Genomic DNA, 26,118 nt, shown 5'->3' with positions numbered 1-26,118 from the left:
CCTGGAGCAGGGTCCTCCCTGGCTGGTTGCCACCTGCCACAACTCCGGTCTCCCTTTCTGGCTCTGTGTCCTCCAAAGCAGCCTCTTCCTGGGTGGAAGAAATCACCGACGGGAGGCTTTCGCTCTGGCTCACAAAGTTGCTCACTTTGCACCCCGTCCTCAGATCAGCGCACCCAGCCCTCCGGTGACAGCCACAGCATCTGCCTGTGCTATAGCAGACCCCACAGTGCATTAGAATTTTAAATTACTAACTGAATTAAAATGACCTACGAGGGAAAGGTGAATAGAACTCAGCCCTGGCTCTGTCTCTCCTTTCTCCAGGGACCTGCAGAGACCCCTGCCCCACCTTGCCAGACTTCTTTCTGAGGAGATAGGGGAGCCTTTGGAGAAACCTATGAAAGCCAAGGACTCTTTCACCAGAAAATATAGTGCCCAGAAAAGTATAGATGCATTCAGGGTCTCATCGTCCCTGCCTACTATTGTTGAGCCTCCGGATGCCCTGAATTTCAACCAAAGATCTGGAGAGGGTCCATGAGCCCCAGGTGAAAAATCACTTTATTGCTTATGTTTTAAAATATAAACTCACAAACCTTGAGAAACCTGGCAGGTAAAATCACTGCAAATGAATAGTTGGGTCAGTGGGTGATAAGGAATGGTGGGGACTGTGGCTAAAATGAAGCATTTATTTATTTTTTTTTCAACGTTTTTTATTTATTTTTGGGACAGAGAGAGACAGAGCATGAACGGGGGAGGGGCAGAGAGAGAGGGAGACACAGAATCGGGAACAGACTCCAGGCTCTGAGCCATCAGCCGAGAGCCTGACGCGGGGCTCGAACTCACGGACCGCGAGATCGTGACCTGGCTGAAGTCGGACGCCTAACCGACTGCGCCACCCAGGCGCCCCTAAAATGAAGCATTTAAAATCATTTCAAAAATCAGGGGCGCCTGATGTGGCTCAGTCAGTTGAGCGTCCGACTCTTGATGGCAGGGTCATGTGATGGAGCCCCGAGTCAGGCTCTGTGCTGAGCATAGAACCTGCTTATGATTCTCTCTCTCTCCCTAGCTTGTGCTCTCTTTCTCTCTCTCTAAAATAAAAATTGAAATAATGAAAAGTCAAATCATTTCAACAATTAAATTATTACCAGGTCTTAGGATTGTCGAGGTATTTACATCTGCCCCCTGTCTCCAACCGATAACGAGATCTACCTATTCCGTAACCCAATCATTCCTACTGGTGCATATGCCAGTTCCCCTCCATCTTCCTTGATAAGAATTCTCTCACTGCTTTTCTTTTGGGTTGCTCCCAGTTCTTCCAGGGGGCTGCTCGCTCGAGGCCCAAGTTAAACAGCACCTTCGCCATGAAGCGTCCTTGACAGCCAGACCCACATGCCTCTGCCCTTTAGTTCCTGTGGGTGTTCTGGAGGAGCCCATGATGAGCTACACTGTGCTCCCTGAGCCCTCTGACTCAGTTGTCAACCGGGGATGATCTGGCAATGTCTGGAAACATTTTGAAGGCCATGATTTGGAGATGGGATACAGGGATGTTGCTGAACATAGGACACAAACAAAAATTACCTGGCTCGGCTGTTAATAGTGCCAAGGTTGAGAAACCCTGTCCTGAGCTGGCCCTGAATGAACTTATTGAGGGCAGCTCTGTGTTCTGGTTAATGCTTTGCCCACAGGGCCTGTGACCTAGGGTCTGGCATGCAGGAGGTACCCCATGCCTGGAGGGTGGGCCTAAAGAGAGTCAACCTGGGCCCCAGTAGTGCAGAGCTGGGTCAGGAGGCCACCTTGAGCACGGCTAGCCTCCTCCATGCAGACAACTCAACTAAGGCCCGACCTCCAGGACGTGAGTTCGCTGAGACAGGCTTCATGAGTTTGGGGGGAGAGAGTGGGGGGGAACATTAGAATTGTCTGTTCAGTTGGGCTGTTTAGGTTAGAAGAACAGAAATGCAGCCAGGCCTTGAGGTGGAACATTCATTCACTGTGAAGAGACGTGAATGGAAACCCAGGGTGTGGCAAAAGCGGACGGGCCGGGAAGGGAAGGCGAGGCTGGGAGCCCCTGGGAGACTCTGGCGCCTTCCATTAAGAAGATTCAGAGAAAGCCCGGTCTCTTCTCTTCGTCCCGCCCCACCCCAGGTTCATCCACACTCTCCTGCTTGACCTGGGCTCCTACCAGGCCAACTTATCCATCAGCCACAGTGCCTCGGGGACTTTTTAGTGAAAATATTTTAATTTCTTTTAAAATCAAAAGAAAGGGGCGCCTGGGTGGCGCAGTCGGTTAAGCGTCCGACTTCAGCCAGGTCACAATCTCGCGGTCTGTGAGTTTGAGCCCCGCGTCAGGCTCTGGGCTGATGGCTCAGAGCCTGGAGGCTGTTTCCGATTCTGTGTCTCCCTCTCTCTCTGCCCCTCCCCCGTTCATGCTCTGTCTCTCTCTGTCCCAAAAATAAATAAAAACGTTGAAAAAAAAATTTTTAAATCAAAAGAAAAAAAGAATATAATAATAATGAATATAAAATAATGAATCTAGTCTAGATTATGCCCTTTCCTCTATGCCAATGCAGCCTATATAATTTTTACTGTATTTTTACGAAGAGAGGGGCCTGCCCACTGAGGCACTGCCCATCACACTTCCTGGTCTCTCCACGCTGTGACCTCACAGGCGCAACTTTCCCCATAGGAAAGCTCTCCTTTGCTTCTTAAGGAAAATTCCAGAAAATCCATGGGAGACATTCTGAATTCAAACATGTAACTAGGAAGGCTGCTGACTTTGACGAATTTTCCTTGGGAAAGGGTTTTCCGGAATAGACCCCAAGAAGTCAATTTAATTCCTTGATCAATTTTCCTTAAAGCTCCGTTAAGCTATTTCCAATTTTTTCACTTTTTTCATTTTGAGTTGATTGAAACTATTTTCACTGGGACCAATTCTTTTGCACTTAAGTTTTATATCAGAAATTTGGTCCATAGATCAAATTTTTGTCAATATTACATTTCACTGATGACAGCTTCTGTGGTGGTGAGTTTCTCCTTTTGTGAACTTTATTTCTACCAAGTCCGTTTTCCAGGGTCCAATTTTGTTCCGAGTTTTGTCAAGAACATTGGATTCTTTCATGAGTTCTAGTAGATTACAAATTATTGAATTTAGCCATCTTAGTTTTTCTATGCACTGGATAAAAAACTTCAGAATGTATAACTACTTCTGGGGTGCCTGGGTGGATCAGTCAGTTAATCGTCTGACTCTTGATCTCAGCTCGGGTCTTGATCTCAGGGTTGTGAGTTCGAGCCCTGCATTAGGCTCCATGCTGGGCACAAAGCCTATTAAAAAAAAAGAAAAGAATTTATAGCTACTTCTAAGCTTAAACCACACACACACACACACACACACACACACACACACACACACAAATTGTGACTACATTTAGGAGCTGGACAGGCAGGATGGTGAACAAGAGGCAGATTGGAGAAGAGAAAAGTTTGGCAACAATCCTGAGGATGTCCTGGGGAGGGCAGGGAAATCAATAGGCAGTTCAAAATGTTCTACTGTGCCAGCTTCTCTTTGTCTACTCCTGCCCCACATCATAGGTTGACTACCCCGGGGCAAGAGGAAGCCCATCGTATAAAATATGACGGCCTAGACCTGCCATTGCGTCAAGCGTTGGGCCAGTGTTCCTTAGGAAGGAGGTAAGGCATGACCCCAGGGGTCCTGGGGCATGGCAAGAATAGTTCCATCTGGAGTCCTCCCTGTGTCGTGAAACACTCCCACATATACCATATCACGTGATTTCTGAACAGTGCTGGGAGGCAGGCGTATCACCTTTGCTCCATGGATGATGAAGGAAATAAGGCAAGTGACGTGGGTCCTCATGTTTCATACTCAGTGGTTTCCCCAATTATGCCTCAGAGCCTCTCAGAAGAAGGGGAGTGAGGCGTCTGCCTAACACTATCGTTGGTGAAGGTTCAGGCTGGTTCCTGACACTTCTGGGGCCTGAAAGAACACCAATGGAGGCCCACCTACTATATGTCTCAATATTTAAGTTACTAATCAGGCTCACAGTCCATAAAAGGAAAATATTTTCTCCTCCTACCTTAACAAATACACCTTAATAGTGACAGAATTGAACAGTGTGTTTTCAAGGGACTGAAAACTGGTTTTTAATATGGCTGAAAATTAGTCAAATATCAAGGAGGATTGCATTTAATCATGGCTGGGTATATCAGGGTTCTGTTGGTGGGCTAGTGATGTTTGAAAGGATAGTAGAATAAACACACACATATGTTACGCACCGATTGATTCTGTAAGTTATCTCCCTTTATTTCAACAAAATTACTAATTGTGCTGTGACATAGTGAATAACCAAATTTTGTTCTATTGACTGAAATGCCACATGAGACAATCTTTCTTGAATTCTTAGACAATTTTCCTTTAAATTCTCCATGGAGACACTTCAAGCTTCTTTTTGTTCTTTTTTAACGTTTATTTATTTTTGAGAGAGAGGAGAGAGAGCACGCATGCACACACGGGTGCCCACTTGAGCGGGGGAGGGGCAGAGAGAGGGGGAGACAGAAGATGCAAAGTGAGCTCTGGGCTGAGGGCAGAGAGCCCAATGCGGGCCTCGAACTCACGCTCCATGGGATCATGACCTAAGCTGAAGTCGGACGCTTAACCGACTGAGCCGCCCAGGTGCCCCAACATTTCTTAAATTCTTTTACATTTCTCAATACTGGCATATTATAAAGAAAACCCAAAACACTAGTATTTGGCTCATTTGTTCAAATCTCTTCAATTGAGACTCTGCCTTAATGTAGAGTGACCTGAATATAGTTTATAGAGATATAAACTGGACTATTTGAATATGAATCTTCTCATTTATAGTCATATGAGCATTTTCCTTCTGTTTTTTAATGTTCTTATATTTTACTGGAATATCACTTTTATTGCATATTTTCTATGAAGGCTCCTTCTGTGTATTAAAAAAAGAAAACGTTTTCTCTAAACGTTGAAAATATTTTCAGTCCCTTAAAAAATGGCATGGCCGAGGCGCCTGGGTGGCCCAGTTGGTTGAACGTCCAACTCTTGATTTCAACTCAGGTCATGATCCCAGGGTCATGGGATAGAGCCCGGTGTCTGGGTCCATGCCTAGCATGGAGACTGCTTAGGATTTTCTCTCTCTCTCTCTCAAATATTAAAAGTAAAAAATGACACAGCCAACTTAGATGTTTGTTTTTGAAAATAACCTTTGGCTAACATTGTTAGTGGCTCAGAAAATATCACATAGGATCGTTGAATTGTCCAAAGAATGCCATTGCATGGACATAAGTGAAGCCACGCCTCCTGCTATGAATTGAAGCCACGAGCTGTGCACAGCACAGAGAATGCTTCTGCCTTTTTAGTCAAAATTCTGGCTTATACACTTTTTTCCTTTTTTTTTTACAGTTGTGTTGTTGACATCATCATAGGTTTACCCTTGACAGTTCATTGCCTATAACTGAAAACTGTTTATTCAGTTCATCATATTAATCAAAACCTTTACTTTCTGTAAAAGGCATAAAACCAGTGAAATGCTCCGTGACCCTGTTTTCTTTTTCTGTAGTTCAAAATGTGGACAATAAACATTAATCATTCATTGTGGCTTTTGACCCTGATACAGTCTAATCGATCTGAGTAATAGTCACTTAAAAATATTTGTTATGTTCAATTTCTTCTCCCGTTTCTTATCCCCCAAACTAATAAAGTCATTGTCTATCTCCTAGGTAATTATTTGTTTCACTTTTTACAAATCCATCCTGCGTGGTTGGCTATTTGGACATTAAAATTTGAAGTCATTTCAACAAGGAAAAAAAGAGATAAATACAATACCAGACTCTTAAATAACAGAAAACAAACTGGTGGTTGCAAGGGGGGGGGGGGGAGGGGTGAAATAGGAAAAACAAATTGAAGTCCTTTCTACTAAACCTAGGCTTTATTATTTTGTTTTCTGTATATTTTACGCCATTATTGCCTCACCCCACCCCGAATAAAACATTACGTTTGGCTGAACATAAGGCACATCATTTTATTCTTTTAGGAACATCCTACGGATGTTTCCTATTGCTGTTCCCTTGTCTTTATTGAAGACTGACCGTGGATTACTGTCTGTGCCTCTTTCCCGTCTCTAGTAATCATATAAATGCTTTTTGGGGGGTACAAGTGAAATATGCTCACTCTGCTGCTGGGAATTTAAAAAATTTTAAGCAGATGGTCTCCTTCAAGGTTTTTCATTTTCTTTTTTCCTTTTTTTGCCTGCACCCTACTATCATGATTGTGCCTTCTCCTGTGATTTCTATTTGCGCTCAGTCTGGATGATCCAAGGGATTCGAGGCGAAATGAGTTACATCCAGGGTATACAATTTGAATGTACTTTCATCATAGGAATATAAATTACATCAGTTGTAAAAATTAACTTCAAAAAATGTATGTGAAAAATAATCTCTTCTTTTTTTTCCCAAAAATATTCAAAAGTTAACTGTTAAACTTTAGAGGCCAAATGCAAATGCTAGGTAATGAATATCAAAACTTGAAACCAAAATTACTTGATTTGGAATTCTTAATGTTTTGAAATCGTAACTAAACCTTGTTAAATATTTTATAAAAATAAAAACCGCTGTGGTTCTGGCATTCAACCCAGTCCACCCAGCTGGCAATGTAGCCTTTCCTGAGTCTTTGACACATCGTGTTTGCTGAATAACAATAATTGCTCACATGTATTAGGTGTTCATTACGTGTTCTGGCGGTCCTATGCGGTGGGAGGGAGTACTCACTCATTAGGGAAAACAGAGAAACCAAGGACTTGTCCTGATGGCCTCAGGCAGTGAGGGCCACAACCGGGACCCGATTCAGGTTTTTCTGACTCACCACACAGCTGAGTACCCATCGGGCAGGGATCTGAACTGTCGTGGGCAGGTGGGTGTTATCGTCTCCACACTGATGCGCGAAGCTAGCTCTGGCTCCTTCAGGCCTCAGGCTCGGGGGTCCTGCAACTCTAGCCTGAGGCTGTTTGGAGCCCAGGGTGGGGACCAGACCCTGGCCGCGGTCACCGCGGAGGCAGAGCAGGACCGAGGCCGCGCCGCCCCCTGCGCCGGCACGAGGGCGCCACCTGCAGGGCAGCGGGGGCCCTTCCCGAGCAAGCCCATTCGCACGCATCGCCCGGAGAACCGCACCCGACCAGAGGCTGCTCAGGCCCGTGCGGGGCCCGCGGGAAAGAAGAAGGTCTGCACATGCGCAATCAGGAAAGACGCCCCTCCCCAATTTACTCAGTTATCCCTTTTTACTTCTTCCTCCGGCAGAGGGAAAGTTCTTCCCAATGCCTAACCTCAATCGCTCCATCTGCAAAGGAAGCCTTTCTCACTGCGGAGAACCGGCAACCCCAGCCTTTGTAGCTGCTTCCTAGGGCTTCCAGAGATACAGCTCCTTGCAAATGCGTGGGTTGTTCCCGTCCCATTCCTGCGAACCCGATCTCTCCAGCCGCAGCTCGCGCTCACACCCATCTCCTTGCCTCGGGAAAGCTCTTCGCGGTTTGTAACCGTGTGTCCAGAATTTTGCTACCAGATTAACACCACAGCCCTCACAACAACCCGCTGAGGTCAGGACTGCTGCTGCCGGTTTTCAAACGGAGACTTAGGGAGATGGTGTGACTTGTTCCACAGAGCAAGGGGTGGGCTGGAGACGGTGGAGGTCTGATCGCAAGACCCCGGCACTTCGTGCCAGGCGCTGTCTCTCCTTGTGGGCAAGGAGTGTAGAGCGATGGCGAATTCCTGTGTCTTCTATGTGTAAGCAGGGATGTGCAAAGCCAGGGTGCATACTCACATCCTTTGGACAAGTGTATGAATGACTGGGATAACTGGGCATCCATTTGCAAGACCGAAAAGGGAAAAAAAAAAAAAAGAAGAAGAAGAAGAAAAAGACCTCACACACCCCACATCTTATTAAAAAACAAACAAACAACAACACAACAACAAAACCCCTCATTCCAAAATGGATCATAGTCCTAAATATAAAATGCAAACCTGTGAACTTCTAGAAGACACGAAAGAATGCATTTGTGACTTTGGGTTAAGTGAAGAGTGTTCAGATATCAAAAACATAATCTAAAAGAAAAAAATGTATAATAAAGTAGACTTTATCACAATTAAAAACTTTTGCTCTGCCCAAGACATGGACAATGTAAACACAGACTGGGAGAAAATACAAATCCTATCCCTGAAAAAGGACTTATATTCAGAATATGTAAAGGACTCAACAATAAGAAAAGAAGTAACCCGGTTAAAAAATAGGCAAAACATCTCAGTAGCTATTTCACTGAAGAAGAGATAAGGATGGAAAACAAACACATAAAAGATGCCGAACATCATTAGTCTTAGGGTGATGGAAATTAAAACCAAATGAAACAACTTAAAGACTAAAAAAATAAGGGTAGAGCTAAATTATGGTGCATTTGTGAGAAAGCGTATTATCCTCCTTCAGAAATTCTATTTTGCTCTTCAAAATAACATAAAAAATATTTATGGGACACTGTATTAAGTAAAAGAAACAGGATTTAAAGATACAAACAGTACTATCCCAATTTGAAGGAAAATAGTGTGTGTGTGACATACACGTATTAAATAAAAACAGAAATACATAAAAACATAAATAAGGCTCATTTCTGGGTATGGCAGTTACTGGAGATTTCCGTTTTTTCTGTATACTTCTCAGAATTCTCCAAAATATTTCCCAGCATACACATCTTGCTTTTATAAATTGTCTAATAAGTCAAGAGAGAAAAAAATGGATGCCTATCTGAGCCCCTAAGCCCTCTCTTCACACAGAAGATGCCACCCCAGTTCCTAACAGTGGGAGTTTTGTGCTTGAGTTCTCCCTCCCTGGAGCCTTATCCAGAAGCCCCTCTTGGCTGGCTGCTGTAGGAGCTGCTGACTTCCCTTCCCTCTTGGGAATACCCTCCTTCCTGGCTGTGTCCTGGCTCTCCCCACTCCGCCCCCCCCCCAACTGCTCCTCCTCCCTCGGGGATACTCATGCTGCCCTTCTATGATGGAGGGCCCCTGGGGACCCTTCCACCCCCTTTTGCCTCCTAATCTTCATTCTGTCCCTATGGGGTCTCATTCACTCCGTGCCATCAGGAAGGGTACCCAGGACACCCACATCACCGTGTCTGACCTAAAACGGTGCCAGCAAGCTCCAAAGCCTCGCTCATCCACCCAGCCAGTCACCAGATGTTTATTTCATGTCCATTGCGAGGCACTGCTCTGGCAGCAGCTGCAAAGGAGCTGTTTTCCCATACCTGATATTCTAGCGGAGGGTGCAGGCAATATACATGGCAACAAATAAATGAACGCATTTATCTTCAGAAACTGCATGTTGCAAGATCCCCCGGGACAGCTGAATGCACAGTAAAACTCCAGAACCGCGCCTCGAGGCAAGCTATTCTCAAAGTGTGGTCCTCAGCCTATGGCCTCAGCATCTCCTGGGAGCTTGTTAGAAAGCAAATTCTCAGCCCCCCCCCCCCCCCGCCCCGCCCAGACCCACTGTAGCAGAAACTCTGTGGGCGGGGCCCAGCATTTGTGTTTGACAAGCCCTCCAGGGGATTCTTCATGGTCCCATAAAGGGCTCCTCAATGTTAGGGACCACATCTCATTTATCTTGGTATCTGTATTAGTTTCCTATTGGAGCTATAACAAATGACTGCAAACGCAGTGGCTTAAAACATCCCAAATTTATTATCTTATGGTTCTGGAGAGCAGACGTTCAAAATCAGTTTTACTGGGGGTAAAATCAAGGTGTTGGTATGGATATGTTCCTTCCGGACACTCCAGGGGAGAATCCATTTCTTTACCTTTTCCTGCTTATAGAGGCTGCCCGTCTTCCTCCGCTCACCTCTGCGTCTCTCCGACTTCCGCTACCATTGTCAAACTTTGACCGCTGACCCTCCTGCCTTCCGCTTATAAGAACCTTTGTGATTACAAGGGACCCGCTCTAAAAATCCAGGACGATCCGCCCATCTCAAGATCCTTAACTTCATCACATCTGCAAAATTCGTTTCACCACCTAAGTTACCATAGTCACAGGATCTGGGAGCATCTCTGACGGACCGTCATGCAGCCTACCACAGCATCCGTCCCACGGCACGTGCTCCGCAAGGATCTGTAGTAAGAATGTGAATGAGTGAATGAAGAAAGAAATCGGAGTCCAGAGGAAACCTCCTTCTGCCGCATCCTGTGAGCATCTGACCTGGTTCCTAGGTGATGAGACCTGTCCATAGTCCTGAGCACATTGCTTCTTGGATACAAGTGCATGTGCGTTGGGCAAGTGAGACTCAGAAGTGAGGCTCCACCAGCCAGGACGGAGCCAGGGACGCCACTCCGCGAACATCAGGACCGGTGGGCCAGCAATCCAAAGGTGGGCCGTGAAGGGAATGTGGGACGCCTGCTGGTAGGTTTGGTGGCCGGGGTCACCAAGAGTACATACGTTCTGGGCTCGAGTCCCGACTCAGCCCTTTGCCACTTACGTACACACTCTGTGCCTCCTTGGTTACTTCCTGTGCAATGTGGGATGATATCACCAGCTTCACCAGGTTGTCGTGAGAACTGAAGAGAAGGCATGAGGTTTCCAGCCCTGGTGTGGTCAATGAGGGTGGGGTTGCCCTGCTGGTGAAGGGCAGCAGGACGTGTGCCTGAGAAAGGGCTCTTTGTCCTCAGATTCAGGAATATTACGCTAAAGGCATTAGTGTGCTGAAATTGAGGTTACCAGCTTGGAGCTAAATTATTTACACAGCCCTCAATAATCTTCTCCCTCTCTTTAGCAGCTTCCTCCCCATGCTAAAATATTTAGCAGGGATTTCGGGAGTATTCGCAAACCCAACTATGGCTCAGAGTGACAAAGATGTCACCGGGGGCCTCGGCACATTCTCAGCGCCGGCTGCTTTCGTCAGAGGCCAGGACCATCCCCTTGGCTCTTCCAGACCTGGGCATCGGAAGAAAGACATTGCACTTGGATCTTTAAGAGGCAAAGCAGACCGTGTTGGCTAGGTATGACACGGGCCGGAGCCAAAGGGACTTTCTAGAAAACGGGTCAGAAACCATCCCGGAAAAGAGTTGCACAACAATTTTTGAGGAGGAAGAAATCGTAGCAGGCCCGATGGCTGTGCGATACAAATTCGGCGTCTAGGTCATGGAGCCATTCAGGCAAGTCGTTTGCTCTTTTATTTATTTGTTTTTTTAATTCTTTTTAATGTTTATTTTTGAGACAGGGAGAGACACAGCATGAACAGGGGAGGGTCAGAGAGAGAGAGACACAGAATCTGAAACAGGCTCCAGGCTCTGAGCTGTCAGCACAGAGCCCGACGTGGGGCTCGAACTCACGGACTGTGAGATCGTGACCTGAGCCGAAGTCGGCCACTCAACCAACTGAGCCACCTAGGTGCCCCTCGTTTGCTCTTTTAGTATCTTACTGTTGCTAGGGTGGCTAATAGATGGCTATGGTCCCTGTATTCTAATGCATGAAACTGATCGCAGGTGCTCCGTATTTCCCATCGGCGGACTGTTTCTCAAAGGCTTGGACCTGTGAAAGCCTGGGGAGCAGCTGGCTGATGCGAATAGGAGTCCTATTTTGAACGTTAGCTGTTGGGATGCACGTTGTGGTGAACTTCAGAGCAGACGTGTTCCAGGAGAAGTCGTATATATATTTAAGTTTCGGGAACCAAAATGTAGCCTCTGGTTATTAAGACAGAATGGCACCGCGGTTGAGAGCACAAACTTTGCGCCAGTCCCGAGTCCCTGCTGCGTGACCTCATCCAAGTCACTGCCTCCACTTTCCCAACTCTGAAACGGGGACAATGGTATGGGGCTCGGTGAGCATTAAATGAGATACGCGGTCTATAGAGCTTACACCAGCAGTAGTAAGAGCTTGGTAAACACTGGTGGGGACTGTCGCCTTCAATCCTCTGGTCAGAAAGAAACTTTCCTGCTTGTTTGTGTAAATCTGGACTTCCACGCCCGTGAGCAAACTGGGTATATATCACAGGGCTCACTGGCTCTCTGGAGCTGCCCTGCCTAGCCAGCCAGGCCCCAGGAGATCAGCAGGGGATCACTTCCCCCTCCCACCTCTGACAGCTCCGGAGCTGGGTGGGGACAGAGAACACAGCAAGCTTCCTGCGCCTTTCCTGAGCACACAACTTCAAAAGGTCCACACCCAGATTTTTAAGAAAGCCTCAGACCCAGCGCCAGCCTGTCCTTCTTTCTCCCTGGGGTCCGTCAGCACCCTGTCCCACTCCTATGACTAGAACTGTCCTTGTGCATCCAGGCTGTCACTGAGAGGCTCTGGATAGCACCTGTCACTTTTTCATCTCCGAGGAAAGACCCAAGGCCAGAGGGGAGAAGCCCCTTTCCCCTTAGCTAAACCCCACCAGGGTTCAGATCTCAGCCCCTGCCTTTTCCTGGCTGTGAACCCTGGCACCTTTCCTGCCCAGTCAGAGTGTCGCTGTCTGATGCCACAGATATCCTTATTATTGAATAAAATAATGTGCAGTGTAGGGCGAGGCTCAGAGGCTGAGGTACCTGTGCGCTGTCCCTTCCCCTGTGGCCCCACAAAGTGGGCACATTGAGCTAAGAAATGTGTGGAGAAGGGGACTCATCTACGGCTGGGGACTTCAAGGCCTTCACCTGCCTATAAAATAGCTCTGCGACCCGGACCTGAATGCCAGGGTTCGTCTGAAACTTTAGCTTCTTTCAAATGCAAATGTTCCACCCAGGCAGCCCGCACAGGGGACCTGTGCTCATTTATACCTGGGCTTGAATAGGTGTATTCAAGAGCCTTCCCCTAGAGACTAATAATAATTACTATTATTTTATATTCATTCAGCTATTTATTGCACAAACAATATTACAACAATATCAGAAATCAGAAAAAGAATCACCCACAATTGCCGGCCTTTTAAAAAGTGGGCACTGGAGGTTCCCCCCCCCCCCCGCCCCGCCCCCAGTTCCCCTCCAGCCCTTGTACATGCACATATGCAACTTTTCACAGCTGGGCTCCTGCCCAATGCAATTTTGCACTCAACACTGTGTCATTAGCCATCTCCGATGTTGCAACCGTCCTCACAATTAGCTTTTACAGTGGGTGTGCTGTTCCTTCCCAGGTACCCTGGAACTGGACACTTAGGTGGCTTCCAGCTCCCTGCTTTTGGATACAATGCCGAAACTTTGTTCAAAGAGCTTTTTCATGTCTTCAGGATTATTCCCTTAGGATACGCTCTCAGGGGCGGGACTGCTGTGTTAAAGGTGATGCGTGTGCCTTTGGCTCAGGAGAGAGAGCGGGAGTCCGGTTTTTGCGGGGAGCTTGCCGACAGCTGGTACCTGGGGGCAGAGAGAGAGCTGGGGGTCTGGGAGGGAGTCTCTGGGTTCACGGGGCAGTCAACGTTTGCTGCGGTGGGGGAGGGCTGTCCTTAAAAGCCTGGAGGAGAGGCAGCGGCCTCGGCTGAGAGAAGAGAACCGGAGGCGGCACCCCTCGTCCCCCTCCCTACCCCCCTCCTCCCCCGCCCGGAGAGCTTGACTCACCTCCAGCATGTTCACACCCAGTCTGCACCGTCCACACCCGGTGCGTGGGGCTCAGGGGGACAGGAGCAGGAGAAACCCAGGGAAGCACTGAGCCACGTGCAATGGATGGCCCAGAATCCAGGCAGGAAGTGTTGCTACAATGGCTGTTGGGGTACGTAGGCCACCATCGTGGGTGCTGGAGCCGGCGGGGCGGGCTCCCGTATTTGTATGTATATTTGCTGTGACCTGGGTCCCACCCACGGCACTGGGGGCGGGATGATGAGGACACAGACCAAGAGCCAGACAGCCCAGGGCGTCGGACTACCTCGGGATCCCCACGCTGGCTGCCCGCCAGAATCACCTGGGGAACTTTAGAAAAGACCCAGGCCCCACCTCCAGAGATTTGGATTGAATCGGTGGCTCGTGCTGATGTCCAGCCGGGATTGAGAACCGCTGGATTAGATATTATATTTTCATGCTAGGGCATTTTTGGCTGCAGGGACAGAGGCCCTCCGAGGCTGACAGGAGAAAACAGAGGTTGCGGTGGGGTTATGATGGAGTTTGCCAGGGGGAGGGGCAGGAGCTAAATCTCCTTCATAACGTCCATGTGTGCCCTCCCCCAGGCCACCCGTTAGAAACCCTCCACCCAATAGACCCCGTGCACCTCTCTGCTACTGTGGCCTCAAGACCAGTCCTGTAGCTGTCCCCTTGCAAACAGGGGCTGCCCAAGCCCCTTGCCTAGAGGACTGTGGGCTGCTGTACGGACCTGCCTTGGCCTAGGAAGCTGGCACGCGAGACACCATCAGCCTGCTGGTCCCCTTCATGGCATCTCTGCTCCTCCCTGAGCACCGTGACCCCTTAGGTCAAATGACCCTGAAGGCCCTTCCAGATTCTCTGGTTCTTGGTGGAGAAAAACCCACCGGGCACAGGCCCTCGTGGTATTTCCCTCGGGAGGCGGGTGTCCGGGCCCTAAGCCTGGCCCTGTGGCTCAGCCCTGGCCGAGGTGAGTCCCAGACAAGGGGGCGGGGGGTCACCCTCCTCCCCTCTCAGCATCTTCCCACTCCACACACACCCTTTGGGGGCTTCTCATGCTTTACCTCCCTCAACTCCGCTCTAAGGACCGGATCCACACCTGGGGAGAGACTGTGCCCCCCCTGGGGCGGGGGGGGGGGGTCCCCTGGGGGTCTGTGATTTCTGTGGGGAATGCAAAACTTTGTCGTTTCTTGTAGCTCCCCGGTAAAGGGCTGTCAAGCCCTGGGCATCAGTAGAGGGGCTGGGGCACGGAAGGTGGGGAGAACATCCCCCTTGAAGGGAGTCTTTCCCATAAGTACCCCATGATGGAAAGGTGTTAGAGAAAAGGACACAAAGGGTGCTACTGAAACAGCCATGGTCAGACTGGGAGGTGCTGGGACAGGAAGTCAGAGGAAGGGGAGTCCCCCAACTCACTGCCCCAGCAAGGCCCCCAAGTGGCCTTAGCCTGTCTCCTCCCTAAACAACCAGGTGGGGGAGGAGGCTGAGGGAGGCCTCTCCCAGGCAGCTGAGATGAGGTACGACACTGGGGGACCACGAGGTGCTACCCTTAGGAGGAAAAACACCGAACTGGGCTGAATGGTGTCCCCTAAAAAGATAATGCCATGTCCTAACCTCCAGTCCCTGGGACTGTGAAGGTATTTGGGAACAAGGGCCTTTGTAGTTGTAATTAAGGATCTTTAGACGAGATCGTCCTGGACCCGGGGACTGGAGTCCTCATACAAACAGGAGAGGACCCAGCGAGACACGGAGGAGAAGGGAGTGTGACTGGAGTCACGCCCCCGCAAGCTGAGTACCGCCTGGAGCCCACAGAAGCTGGAAGAGATCAGGACTCACTCTCCTACGGAAATTTCGAAGGGCGTGGCCCTGCTGACTTAGCGATTGGAGACTTCTAGCCCCCAGGATAGTGAGAGAAGGCCTTTCTGTCAATCATGTACTCCCCCTGAGCAGCGACTTCTTCTCCAGTGAAATGAGGCTAATACTTCCAGCCCCGATGCAGCAAGGGAAGAGCCTCGTCAGAGGCACTGTCGGGCAAGCGCTGACCCCTCTCCCGGCCTCCGTTTTCTCATCTGCCAAGTGGAGCAGGAAGCCCGGCCTGAAGACTCCATCGCAGGGGAGGTAAGAGGAGGGGCTAAGTGAGCGTTGGGTGCAAGAGGCTCCTGAGTCCTGCTATGTTTGGGGTGCACAGTTCTTGCTGTCAGATAAAGCCTTCTGGACAAAGGGGACAGACCGTCTGGGGCCACCCGGGAGGAGCTGGTGAGCCCCCTGAGGAGTGGGCTCCTGGCTGGGAAAAGTACTTCCGACACCTGGCACCCTGCACGCCCAGGGGGCAGTGAGGGCAAGAGGGAGAAATGTAGATTCTGCGACGTATGGATGGAGGGCGGGGCTCTGCCCAAAAAGGATATTTGCATTGTGTTATAAAGGTGTCCCCAAAGAGAACTGACGTTTCTGAGTGATGCTCTCCATTTCCCCTACCCCTCCTCGGTCCCTCGGACCACTGCAGACATCCCCCCACACCCTTCCGTGGTCCACCTCCCATGGCCACGAGGACACGTAGTGCCTGCCCCCCCGCTGGGCCGGTCCCACAAATGTTCGCTGAGGCCCTTGAAAAGAAACTACAAAGCCTGAATGTTGAATTCACGCAGCACTCCTGCGCCCAAAGCACTTCCAAACGCATTCTGTGGTCACCACGCTAACCCTACGAGGAGCAGGATTCCGATCCCCGCTCGCAGATAAAGAAACAGCTGCTCAAGGCCGTTTGCATCCAGGCTGCCTGACTCCTGGTGCTCTTTCCATGTCACCTCGCTGCCTCTCCTGACATATCATCGGCTGCTTCGTTGGGTAATTTGGGGTCCGGGTCTCTCCAGAAATGTCCCGTGCCCCTATCTCCCAACCGGTGTGGCCTCAAAATCCCCCAAGGTCGACCGATCCCAGCCCAGCTTTCCAGACCCTCCCTGGGACTCCAGCACCCTCTCCTCTGCTCCCCACTTCTCCCCAGCAGCCTCTTCTTGCTCCACAGCCCTCTCCAGAGGGTTCCTGTTTAACCACTCAGCTAGGCTTTCGTCTCCCAGCAGCACAGGTGGGGGCTGTGGCCCCTGGTGACCAGGTGTTTGGCCAAGATCCACCGACCACACTCCTTTAGGTTCCGGGAGCCACTTAGTCGTCCCTCTTCAGTCCCCAAGGTGCACACAAAGAGGCCTGCGGTGGGCAGGAGTCCGGTGGGGCACTGGCTGTCTCTGCTCAGCGGTGGGCTGTGTGCCTGCCTTGTGCGTGCCAACAGCTTCTGCAAGCTGGGGGCCAGGCCAGCATTTGGCTTTAAACACCTCACGCCCTATTCTGCCTCCAAAGCCCATCTCTGTCCCGGACATCTGAAGATGATGTTACAGGGCACCTAGGTGGCTCAGTGGGTTAAGTGTCCGATTTCAGCTCAGGTCATGATCTCACAGATCGTGGGTTCGGGCCCCGCGTCAGGCTCTGTGCTGACAGCTTGCTCGGAGCCTGGAGCCTGCTTCTGATTCTGTGTCTCCCTCTCTCTCTGCCCCTCCCCTGCCTGTGCTCTGTCTCTCTCAAAAATAAACATTAAAAAATAAAGATGACATCAGAAGGGACACCACCTGTGGCCTTGCCTCCCCCACAAAGGGCTCCACGTCTCAAATCTCAGTCCCCCAAACCCTCGTGAAGGCAAAGCAGGGATTACGAGGCCACTCTGAGTTCGGCATAAGCTGAGACTGGGATCCACTCCATGCCCCCCCACTCCTGTCAAGCTCTGGTTTGCACAGCACGGCTGCCTGTTTGTACGGCCTCATGCCTTCCCTCCAAGAACTTGAATCTGAAAGGACAAGTGAGACACACACACGTGCACACACTTCTTTATGTGATGCACAGCTGCAGGCCAACCTAAGCAAGATGCCCAATAGCACCATTGAGGATCCGTAAAAAGGGCCTGAGAGATCAACTCACGGCAAATGGGGAAACTGAGGCTCAGGAAGAGCTAGAGACCCGCCCAAGGCCACAGAGCTAAATGGAGGCCTCTGGACTCCTGGTCCTGTGCTCTGCACATGTGTCTGCACACTGTGTCTGCACATGTAACAAACAAGGCAAGGCAGGCAGAAGAAAAGAGCTCAGACAACCTGGGCAGGCAAGGAAGGTCAACCCCGCCCCCCATTTCATTCTGGAAGTTTTGTCCAAAGGGTGCATTTTCCAGAATTCCTCTAGGAGAGTTGGGGGAGGGGGGGGGCAGGCAGGAACAACCTACAACTTGTTCCTTCAGCACCTGGGAGTAGCCACACAGTCTGGGTGGCTGTTTCTTCTTTGTCCCCTGTGTCCCTGTGACTCTTTCTGCTGTGTCCACTGAGTGGCAGAAGTCCAGGCCCGGCACCTTCCAGGCCTGGGAAGTGGAGTCCTGGGGAAGGGAGAGGGTGGCAAAGCTCCCTTGGGCAGGGGCATTCCGGAGAGAGCCGGTGGAGCTTGGCCAAGGCCAAGAACAGCCAGGGGTGGGGAGAGATCATGGTGGGGTGGGGCTGCGGGTACCCGGTTGTTTTTTTCCTTCTCTGTGCTCCACCCCATGCATTCTTCTGAAGGGCAGGCTCCCAGCCCTCGGCCCCCGGGAGTGGGGGTGCGAGCGGTGCAGCGTGCGGAGGGGTCCGGCGGGCGACGGGGGCCTAGACGCGACTCCACCTGGCGCACGGCTTCGGTGGCATCTCAGGCGGGGCGAGCGGTGGGCGCCGCTCCGGAGGTCACCGAGTCCGGCGTCGGTGGCACGTGGTTCAGTGCGGGCCGCGCGGGGAGGGGTGCCCCCGCGGTGCCCCCTGCCCTCCCCCCTGCCCTCGGCTCCTCCCCGGGGCCTGCGCGCCCCGCCCCGGGCGGGAGGGGACCGGGGGCGGGACCCACGGGGTAGGCGCGCAGACCGGCCGGGCCAGGTGCAGCGCCCGCGTGTCTGGGGGCCGCAGCGGCCCCGGAGGAGCGTCCCGGTGTCCGGCCTGCCGGTGCCGCGTCTCTGCGCCCCCTTCGCCGGACGCCGGCGCCCCTCGGAACCCAGGTAACCGAGGGCGGAACCCCGCGCCTGGGGTCCACGCGCACCCCGCCGTCGCCCCCGCGCTGCCCGCGGCCCGCCGAGGTCGCCAAGGGCCGCTCGCGGAAGGAAAGTTTGCGCCGGGACCGCCGCGCCCCGGGCGGAGGCGACAGGCATCCGCGGCCTCGCACGTCCCCGCGCGGGGAGCCCGAGCGGAGCTGGGGCGGGCGCGCCGGGTCTCCGCGGACACCTGGGGATGCCGGCCCTCTCGCGCGCGTCCCATCTCTCACTCCCCTGGGCGTTTGCGCCCCTCCCCGCCCGTCCCCGAGCTCCTGAGCAGAGTCCTCGGATGGGGACTGCGGAGTTGGTGAATTCTGGAGGGATGTTTACATTCGCGCTTCCCGCCGCCCGGGGGCCAGACCCACGACGGGAGAGCCGGCCGCGCCAGGCGGGGTGCGGGTGAGGGGGCGTCCCCTGCCCGGGGTGGGGGGCGGCTGGGCCCTGCTGAGGTGGGTGCCCAGCCACCGGGGCATCCCGGCTTCTGTTCTGTCTTCCGGCAGGCCGCCGCCCGGCTGGGCATCCTTGGCTCCCCCCAGGCACTCCCCAAGCCCCAGTCGGATGAGTTGAGAGCAGGAGGGAGGGTGGCGTCCCCAACCCCCCCTTTCCCCACCAGCCCGGCAGGGGCCTAGCTAGGTCTAGAGCTCTGTGACCCTTGCGGACCTGAGCAGAATGGGCTTCGTGCAGCCCAGGCGGCGAGGACGCCCAGCTCAGTGTGAGGACGGGGGTGAAAGATGCCCGTTTCCACGCAGAACCCGAGAGAGCAGATGAGGGAGGTGCGTGGATCAGAGTAAGAGCTAACATCACTAGCATGGACGCGTCGCTGATTTCATTCCCCCCCCCCCCCAATAAACCAGCGAGGTAGTAGGTCTTATCCCATTAGCAAGGTTGGGGGGGGCGGGGGGGGGAGGAGGAGTCTCAAACAGGTTGTCATTTGGGGGGGGAAAATATGGTAGACCTGAACTTCAAACCAGTCTCCTAGAGCCAGGTGGTTGGTGCTCAGGCCTCTGACTCAGCAGGGGTTCCTTTCTTCTCCCCCTCCTCCCCTCTTCCCTGGAGGTTCTTCTGGAAGGGGTAGGTCAGGAAAGGGCACCTCCAAGAAGAAGTAAAATCCGGTCAGGCGGCTCCTCAAGAGAGAGCCAGCTCCTTGCTAAGCTCCAGGACTGCGGGAGGCAGGCACCTGTTTTGTTCACTGCTGTAGCCATAGTTTCCCGGCTCCCAGAGGCTGCCCAACAGGAAGGGACTGAATCAACCTCGAAGGGCAGAGATTCTTTCCTTTGGACTGGAAAGGTGCCTCCTGCCACGGAGGGTCCTTGACACCCACTTGGGGCGGTTTGATGCTTTATAAACCAGAGAGCGCATCCATAATCCCCAGTGCTTTTCCAGACAGGTAGGCTTTGCCTTTACCCTGGATCCAATTGTCAGGCCCAAGGGAGGTGGGTTATGTGCCCGGCTTCGCCCTGCCCTAGGAGACCGAGGCCTCTGTCCCATTTGCACTGGAGTCCTACCCAGCCTTCCAGGAAATCTCATTGGAAACTTGACTCTTTGCCTCCTCCTTCTCCTTACCCATTCATGGGGCAACCATGGATGGAGGGCAGAGACGGTGCATGCCTCAGTTTCCTCATTTGTAACACGGGGACAATAGAGTCTGCGTGGTTTTATGAGTGAGCGGTCCAGAGGGCTCTGTAAGCTTCCCAGCAAACTGTAAGAGATGATGGTGATTTCCTCCTGTGTATGTGTGTTAGCCTGAGCTCCCCACGTGGCCTGTGAATACGTCTGGGAAGCGATCATACATCTTTGGTCTCCCTCAGAGAGCTGGTCTTATCCTGAGCATACAGTAGGTTCACAGGAAGTATTCACCGATCAAACACAGTCTCTACAGGAAGAGAAGGTGCTAAAATTGGATTTTTTTAAATCCTTCCCCCCATCCTTATGTAAGCAGAGAGAACATTCTACCATACAGGGGAGGCTGCAGGAGGAGGGACCGGAGGGGTCTGAGAGCCCCTAGAGGAGGAGGTGGTCAGTGTCTGGCTCATTCTAGGCCATGGTCAAGTGGGGAAGCATGGCAGGGGGTGTAGGCTTTTCCATGGCAGGGCCCTGAAGACTTTTGAGGCCCTGCCAGGAGCCCTGTAGCCCTGGACTCCCCAGCCGGCCCAGGTGTCCCCTTTGCCCTCAGGACAGGCCCGCACAGCCAGAGTTGGTCAGTTGTCTTCCCTGGAGGAGGCCTCTGCCAGTTCCTGGGTCTTAACCAGAACCCAGTAGGGGAAGAGGTTTAGACCCAGAATTTCTCAGCTGGAATGGCTTTAGAGGCCGTATCCCTTCTACCCCCTCGGTGCTGTATTTTCCATATCAGCGAACATCCTGTCTCGTTTCCTTTTCTATCTCGTTTATCATCTGTCTTCCCGGTTAGCATATCAGGGCCGTGAAGGCAGGGCTTTCTGTCGGTTTTAGTCACGGCTCTGCCGCCGGGGATCGGCGCCGTGGCTTGTGTGTAATGGGTGGTTACTTAATGTGTGTTGAATAAATGAACACATTCAGCCCCACCCCTCCTCTCCTCACGGGGAGACTGAGGCCCAGAGTGACCTGTTGGAGGCAGAGCTGGAGTTCTTCTTGATGGAACTCAAGTTCGTTCAAAGCTGGGTCTCTGTCCCCTGCACCTGGTTACTCGCGGTGCTTGAGAGCTGCCTTGGCAAGAACCTTCAGGTCACCCAGAGAGGCAGCTCCCAGGCAGAACGCATGGCCACCCCGAGAACTGAGAGAGCCAGGGAGGAGTGCTCCCCTTTAGTGCTCCCATCCCCCAAAGAAAACTCCCAGTGCTGCTCTCCAGAGGTGGGAAGTTCCTCAGTTAGTGGCGAAAACAGTGGCCTTTCCAGGCAGTCTTTTAAAATTCCCCGGGACACTGGGGAACCAAGGAGGAGGACCAGAGCCAGGTCCCCAGGCAGCCCTGGGGGGAAGGATGGAGCTTCAGATCATGGGCCAAGGTTAACAAACCAGTCTGAGAAGGTGTGACCAGATGTGTGGGCTGGGAAGAGTGAGGACATTATTCTGCCCACGGCCCTGGGGAAGGCTTGGGGCTCTGAGACCTCACTTAGGAATCTGATCAGAGTGGTTTCCTTGGAGGACCCAAGAACTACCCCAGTGCAGGGACAAGCATGATGGAGAAGCTCGAGGGTGGGGGTGGAGTTGAGGTCCAAGAACTATCTACAGTAGAAGCCGGAACTTCCTATGCAATAGAAAATATGGAACACACCTACACACACACCAAGCGGCTTCGGCCCCGCCCCATGGTTCTTTTCAGCCACCATCTTCAGCAAAGGAATTTTATCTGTGTCTCAAGGCAAAACTCTGGGCCCCTGTGGAGTCAATTGGAGGAGAAGAGATGGGACAAAGATGACTTCCGGAGGAAGCTAGTAGGGCCGTAGGTGGGAGGTGAGGTCCCTGGAGGCATTTCCTCTTCACACTCACAGGAAATGTGGCTCCTGCCTTCTTCCCCGATGGCTTGGAGGGGTTGGAAGGGTGATCGTTGCATTTTAATACCAGTCATAAGCATTCAGTAATTGTTAGCTGTTTGCCAGGCCGTGTTCTAACCTCTCTGCACGAATCGGTTAATAACGGTTTACAATAACTCCATGACGTTGAAACCCGTGTCGTCTGCATTTGACAGATGTGGAGACCGAGGCCCAGAGCGGTGGTGTAACTTTGCCCAAGATAACACTTGGGCAGAGGGAGAGGGGGGCCAGAGGTACCCTGGACGGCCGTAGCCTCTCGGCCGTGCTGCCTCTGTACGACCCAGCGGGCCACACAGATGGCACAGAGAGCCTGGACGCCAGGGTGGCCAGCACCCGCCTTGGGGAGCTTTGGCTGTTTCCCCCGAGCTCTGCTCTTGACCCCCAGATCCTTTTCCATTCTCATTGTGGTTTGCCAGATGCAGAGCGGAAATGCCCCTGTGCCTTGGTGTTGGGGGAGACACCCAGAAGTTGTGCCTCTAGGGATGTACGTGTTTATGAGTTTATCAGCTGTTTGGAAAAAATTGGGGAGGAAGGGGATCAGGGGATGGGGGGGGCGGACAAAGAAAATGCTTTGCCTGAAGAAGTGAATCCATAATGGTGACTCCTCCTGTGTCCCAGGCCACTGTGGTCCCCCCCTCCTTGCTCCCCAACTGCTCCCTACGGGCTCCCTTCCCCTGGAGCAGGCGAGACCCTGACCCGAGACATAGCTTATGCATTCCTGACCCCTGGCCTTCTCTTTATCGCCCCCATCACTACAAGTTCGGTGGCTTCCAGCAACAGCGAATGGAAAAGTTCGCCTATTGTGACATAGCGTGAGTCAGCCCTTCTTCAACGATGGGGTTGCACAGTCAGCTCTGAGGCCTTGGCCTGCACCCCGGTACCTGGAGACCTGGGGCTGGTTGCTTGGGGAAAAGGACAGGGTGACTCTAGACATTATTTTGAAATTATGCAGGTGGCAGCGAGGGGCCAACAGGTGCAAGAGACACAGCTGTTTTTAGTGTCTGGGAGAAAAGGCAGCGTGTCCCAGAGCAGTGACCCAAGCTGTAACTCCTGCCCTTGCCGTGTCCTCTAAGGCAGGGTTTGTTTCACAGGATTGGCCTCACTTGTGGCCCTGACCACCCCCAGCGTGCTCTGCGGGGTGTGAGTGGTGAATTTTGCCTAGGCCTCAAGCCCGCATTTTGCCTGAGCACACCATCGCCCATGAGGCATTTTTTCCCCTTCAGTTATTCGGGAGCCCCCTGGCCAGGCTGACCGCGGTAGAAGTGATTGGGAGCCTGTCAAAGGCCCAGAGCCCAGCCACCCTGGGCTTCTAGGTCGCGTGGTCCTAAATTGGGCCACTCTGCCAGCCCAGTACCAATCTTTGAGTTGGTCACTGCACTCTTGGGAGCTCGAGGCTGCTGTGGCTGGTGGGGAACCGTGGGTGCTAATTCTGATACTATATCACGGTGTGACTTTGGCCCTGTCCCTTCCTGGGTGGGCCTCATCGGTAGAAAACAGCTTGGCTTAGATCAGGGTTTCTCACCTCAGCGCTAGTGACGTCTGGGAGCAGGACAGGTCTTTGTTGTGGGGGTGGGGGCCGCCCTGTGCGTCGCGGGATGCTTAGCAGCAACCTTGGCTTCTACCCCTCGGATGCCAGGCGCCGGGGCCACCTGTCACTTCCGTCTTGACGACCAACGATGTCTCCAGATGTTGCTAAATGTCCCGGAGGCAAAATCATCTCCGGTGGAGAACCCCAGGGGGTCTCTGGTTGAAGACACCTTGATGACTAGGGACACATTTGTCTTTTCCAGCCCCTATTTTATGAATATGGACAGTGCATGAACGGGGGGCCTGGGGATAGGGGCTCCAAGGGCTTGTAGGGTGCGACGTGAGCTATGAGGAAAAGGGAGGCTCTGGGCCACTGCCTCTTGCTGAGCCCCAAGGCCAAGTTCACTCTGCCTTCCAGACCTTGGCTTACATAAGAAGGTGATGGGAGGGGGCAGGCCTGTGGTCCCCATGAGCACTAAGGTCGGAAGCCCTCCAGCCAGTGACTACTAGTCTCTACGTGCCCTAAGGGTTCAGCTTCTCCTCCACATTCCCTGTCCCCTCTCTGGCTGCCTGCCCCTGAGAGGACACAGGAAGTGAATCAGCCCAGCCAGTGGGCAGCCGGGGGGGTGGGGGTGGGGGGCGGGGATGCAACCCAGTGGTGTCAGACGCAAGGGCCACACACGCCTGCACTGACCCAGCCCTGGCTTTATTTTGTTTATTCCTCCCAAGTTAGCTGTTTATTAACTTTGTCCACAGAAGCCCCTTCTGACCTCATTGCCTGATGGAAGGGCGAAAATGTGTCTCCTCCAGGGGTGGAAGGGGTTTGTCAGTGAATCCTGGAAGTAAGTCATTGTTCTGGGTACAGCAGGCTGTGAGATTTGGGATGGCATTAACCCAGATGATTGGTTTGGGTTATTCATTCTTTTTCTTTCTTTATTTTTTTTTTTTTACTGAGGTATAACTAATGTTTAACATGTTGATTTCAGGTTTACAACATAATGATTTGATATTAGCATACACTGCGAGGGGATCACCATCGGTCCCCATACAAAGTTGACTTAAAACATTTTTTTTTTCCTTGATGTTTAATATTTTTGAGAGAGAGAGAGAGAGAGGAGACACAGAATCCGAAGCGGGCTCCGGGCTGCGAGCCGTCGGCACAGAGCCCGACGCGGGGCTCGAACTCACAAACCGCGGTGCCCCCAAGGTTGACTTTTATGAGCTGCTCTTGACAGCTTTCAAGTGTGCACAACAATGTTATTACTATTTTTATTTAAAAGCGTATTTAGTTTGAGAGAGAGAAAGGGAGTGAGAGTGGGGGGGAGGGGTGGAGAGAGAGAGAGGAAAAGAGAGAATCCCAATCTCCCGCTGTCGGCAGGGAGCCGGACATGGGGCTCAACCTCAGGAACCCCCACCATCGGTCCGAGAGGACAAAGATTCAGTACTTAATTGCAGAGCCACAGGTGTGCCCTATAAACTCCGTACCCACTGAATACTAACTGAAAGTCTAAACCCGTTAAACACTAACTCCCCGTCCCCTCCATCCCGCAGCCCCTGGTTGCCACTGTTCTTTCTGCCTCTGTGAATCGGACCGTTCTGGGTCCCACGTGTAAGCAGGATCACACGCCATGTGAGCCCCCCATCTGGGCTCTTCACTTAGCATCATGTTTTAAAGTTCATTAGGTGCATCAGAATTTCCTTCCCTATAAAGGCCAAATAGCAGGGCGCCTGGGTGGCTCAGTAGGTTAAGCGCCAGACTTCAGCTCCTGTCGCGATCCCATGGTTCGCGGGTTCGAGCCCCACGTCGGGCTCTGTGCTGACAGCTCAGAGCCTGGAACCTGCTTCAGCTTCTGTGTCTCCCTCTCTCTCTGCCCCTCCCCTGCTCGTGCTCTGTCTCTCTCTCTCTCTCTCTCTCTCTCTCAAAAATAAACAAACATTAAAGACAATTAAAAAAAAAAAAAAGGCTGAATAACATTCCACCGTTAAGTATATACCACATTTTCTTCCTCCATTCACCTGTTGGTGGACATTTGGGTTGCTGCTGCCTTTTGACCGTTGCCAGTAGTATAGCCATGAACGTGGGTGTGCAGATAATCCGTTTGGGTCCCCACTCCCAGTTCTTCTGTGTATATTCCCAGCAGCAGACTTGCCGGGTCAGATGGAAATTCTGCGGTTAACCTTTTGAGGCATCGCCGTACTGGTGAGGAAGAGGTGTCAGAAGTGGATGTTAATGGTGAACACGAGATATCCAAGCATCCAGGTAGAGGAGAGGCGGGGGAGTGCAGGGCAGGGGAAGGAAGGGCCGACCCGTGCCGTGGAGCACAGTGGTGGTGCGTGTGCTTGCTGAAGCTGGGTGTGGCTGGCGAGGGGGCCGTGGAGAGGGTTGTGGACCTCGAAAGGTGGGTGGACCAGGCTGGCGAA

The 26,118-nt window shown here is 52.3% G+C and overlaps 1 protein-coding gene across 4 annotated transcripts in view; it reads left to right on the top strand.

The window, feature by feature from the left end:
• The first annotated feature begins 18,468 nt into the window (after window positions 1–18,468).
• Window positions 18,469–26,118, top strand: part of PAQR5 (progestin and adipoQ receptor family member 5) — a 74,462-nt gene continuing 66,812 nt past the window's right edge. For 2 of the 4 annotated variants that reach the window (XM_045059108.1, XM_045059107.1), the window contains exon 1: window positions 18,471–18,631. The gene's annotated coding sequence lies outside the window, so the exon portion shown is untranslated. Of the gene's footprint in view, window positions 18,632–26,118 lie in introns of all 4 variants that reach the window. The other 2 variants (XM_045059104.1, XM_045059110.1) reach the window with 2 other exon arrangements.

Source organism: Felis catus, chromosome B3, assembly GCF_018350175.1.
Source record: "Felis catus isolate Fca126 chromosome B3, F.catus_Fca126_mat1.0, whole genome shotgun sequence".
NCBI lineage: Eukaryota > Metazoa > Chordata > Mammalia > Carnivora > Felidae > Felis > Felis catus.
This window is presented reverse-complemented; position numbering and strand designations above follow the sequence as displayed.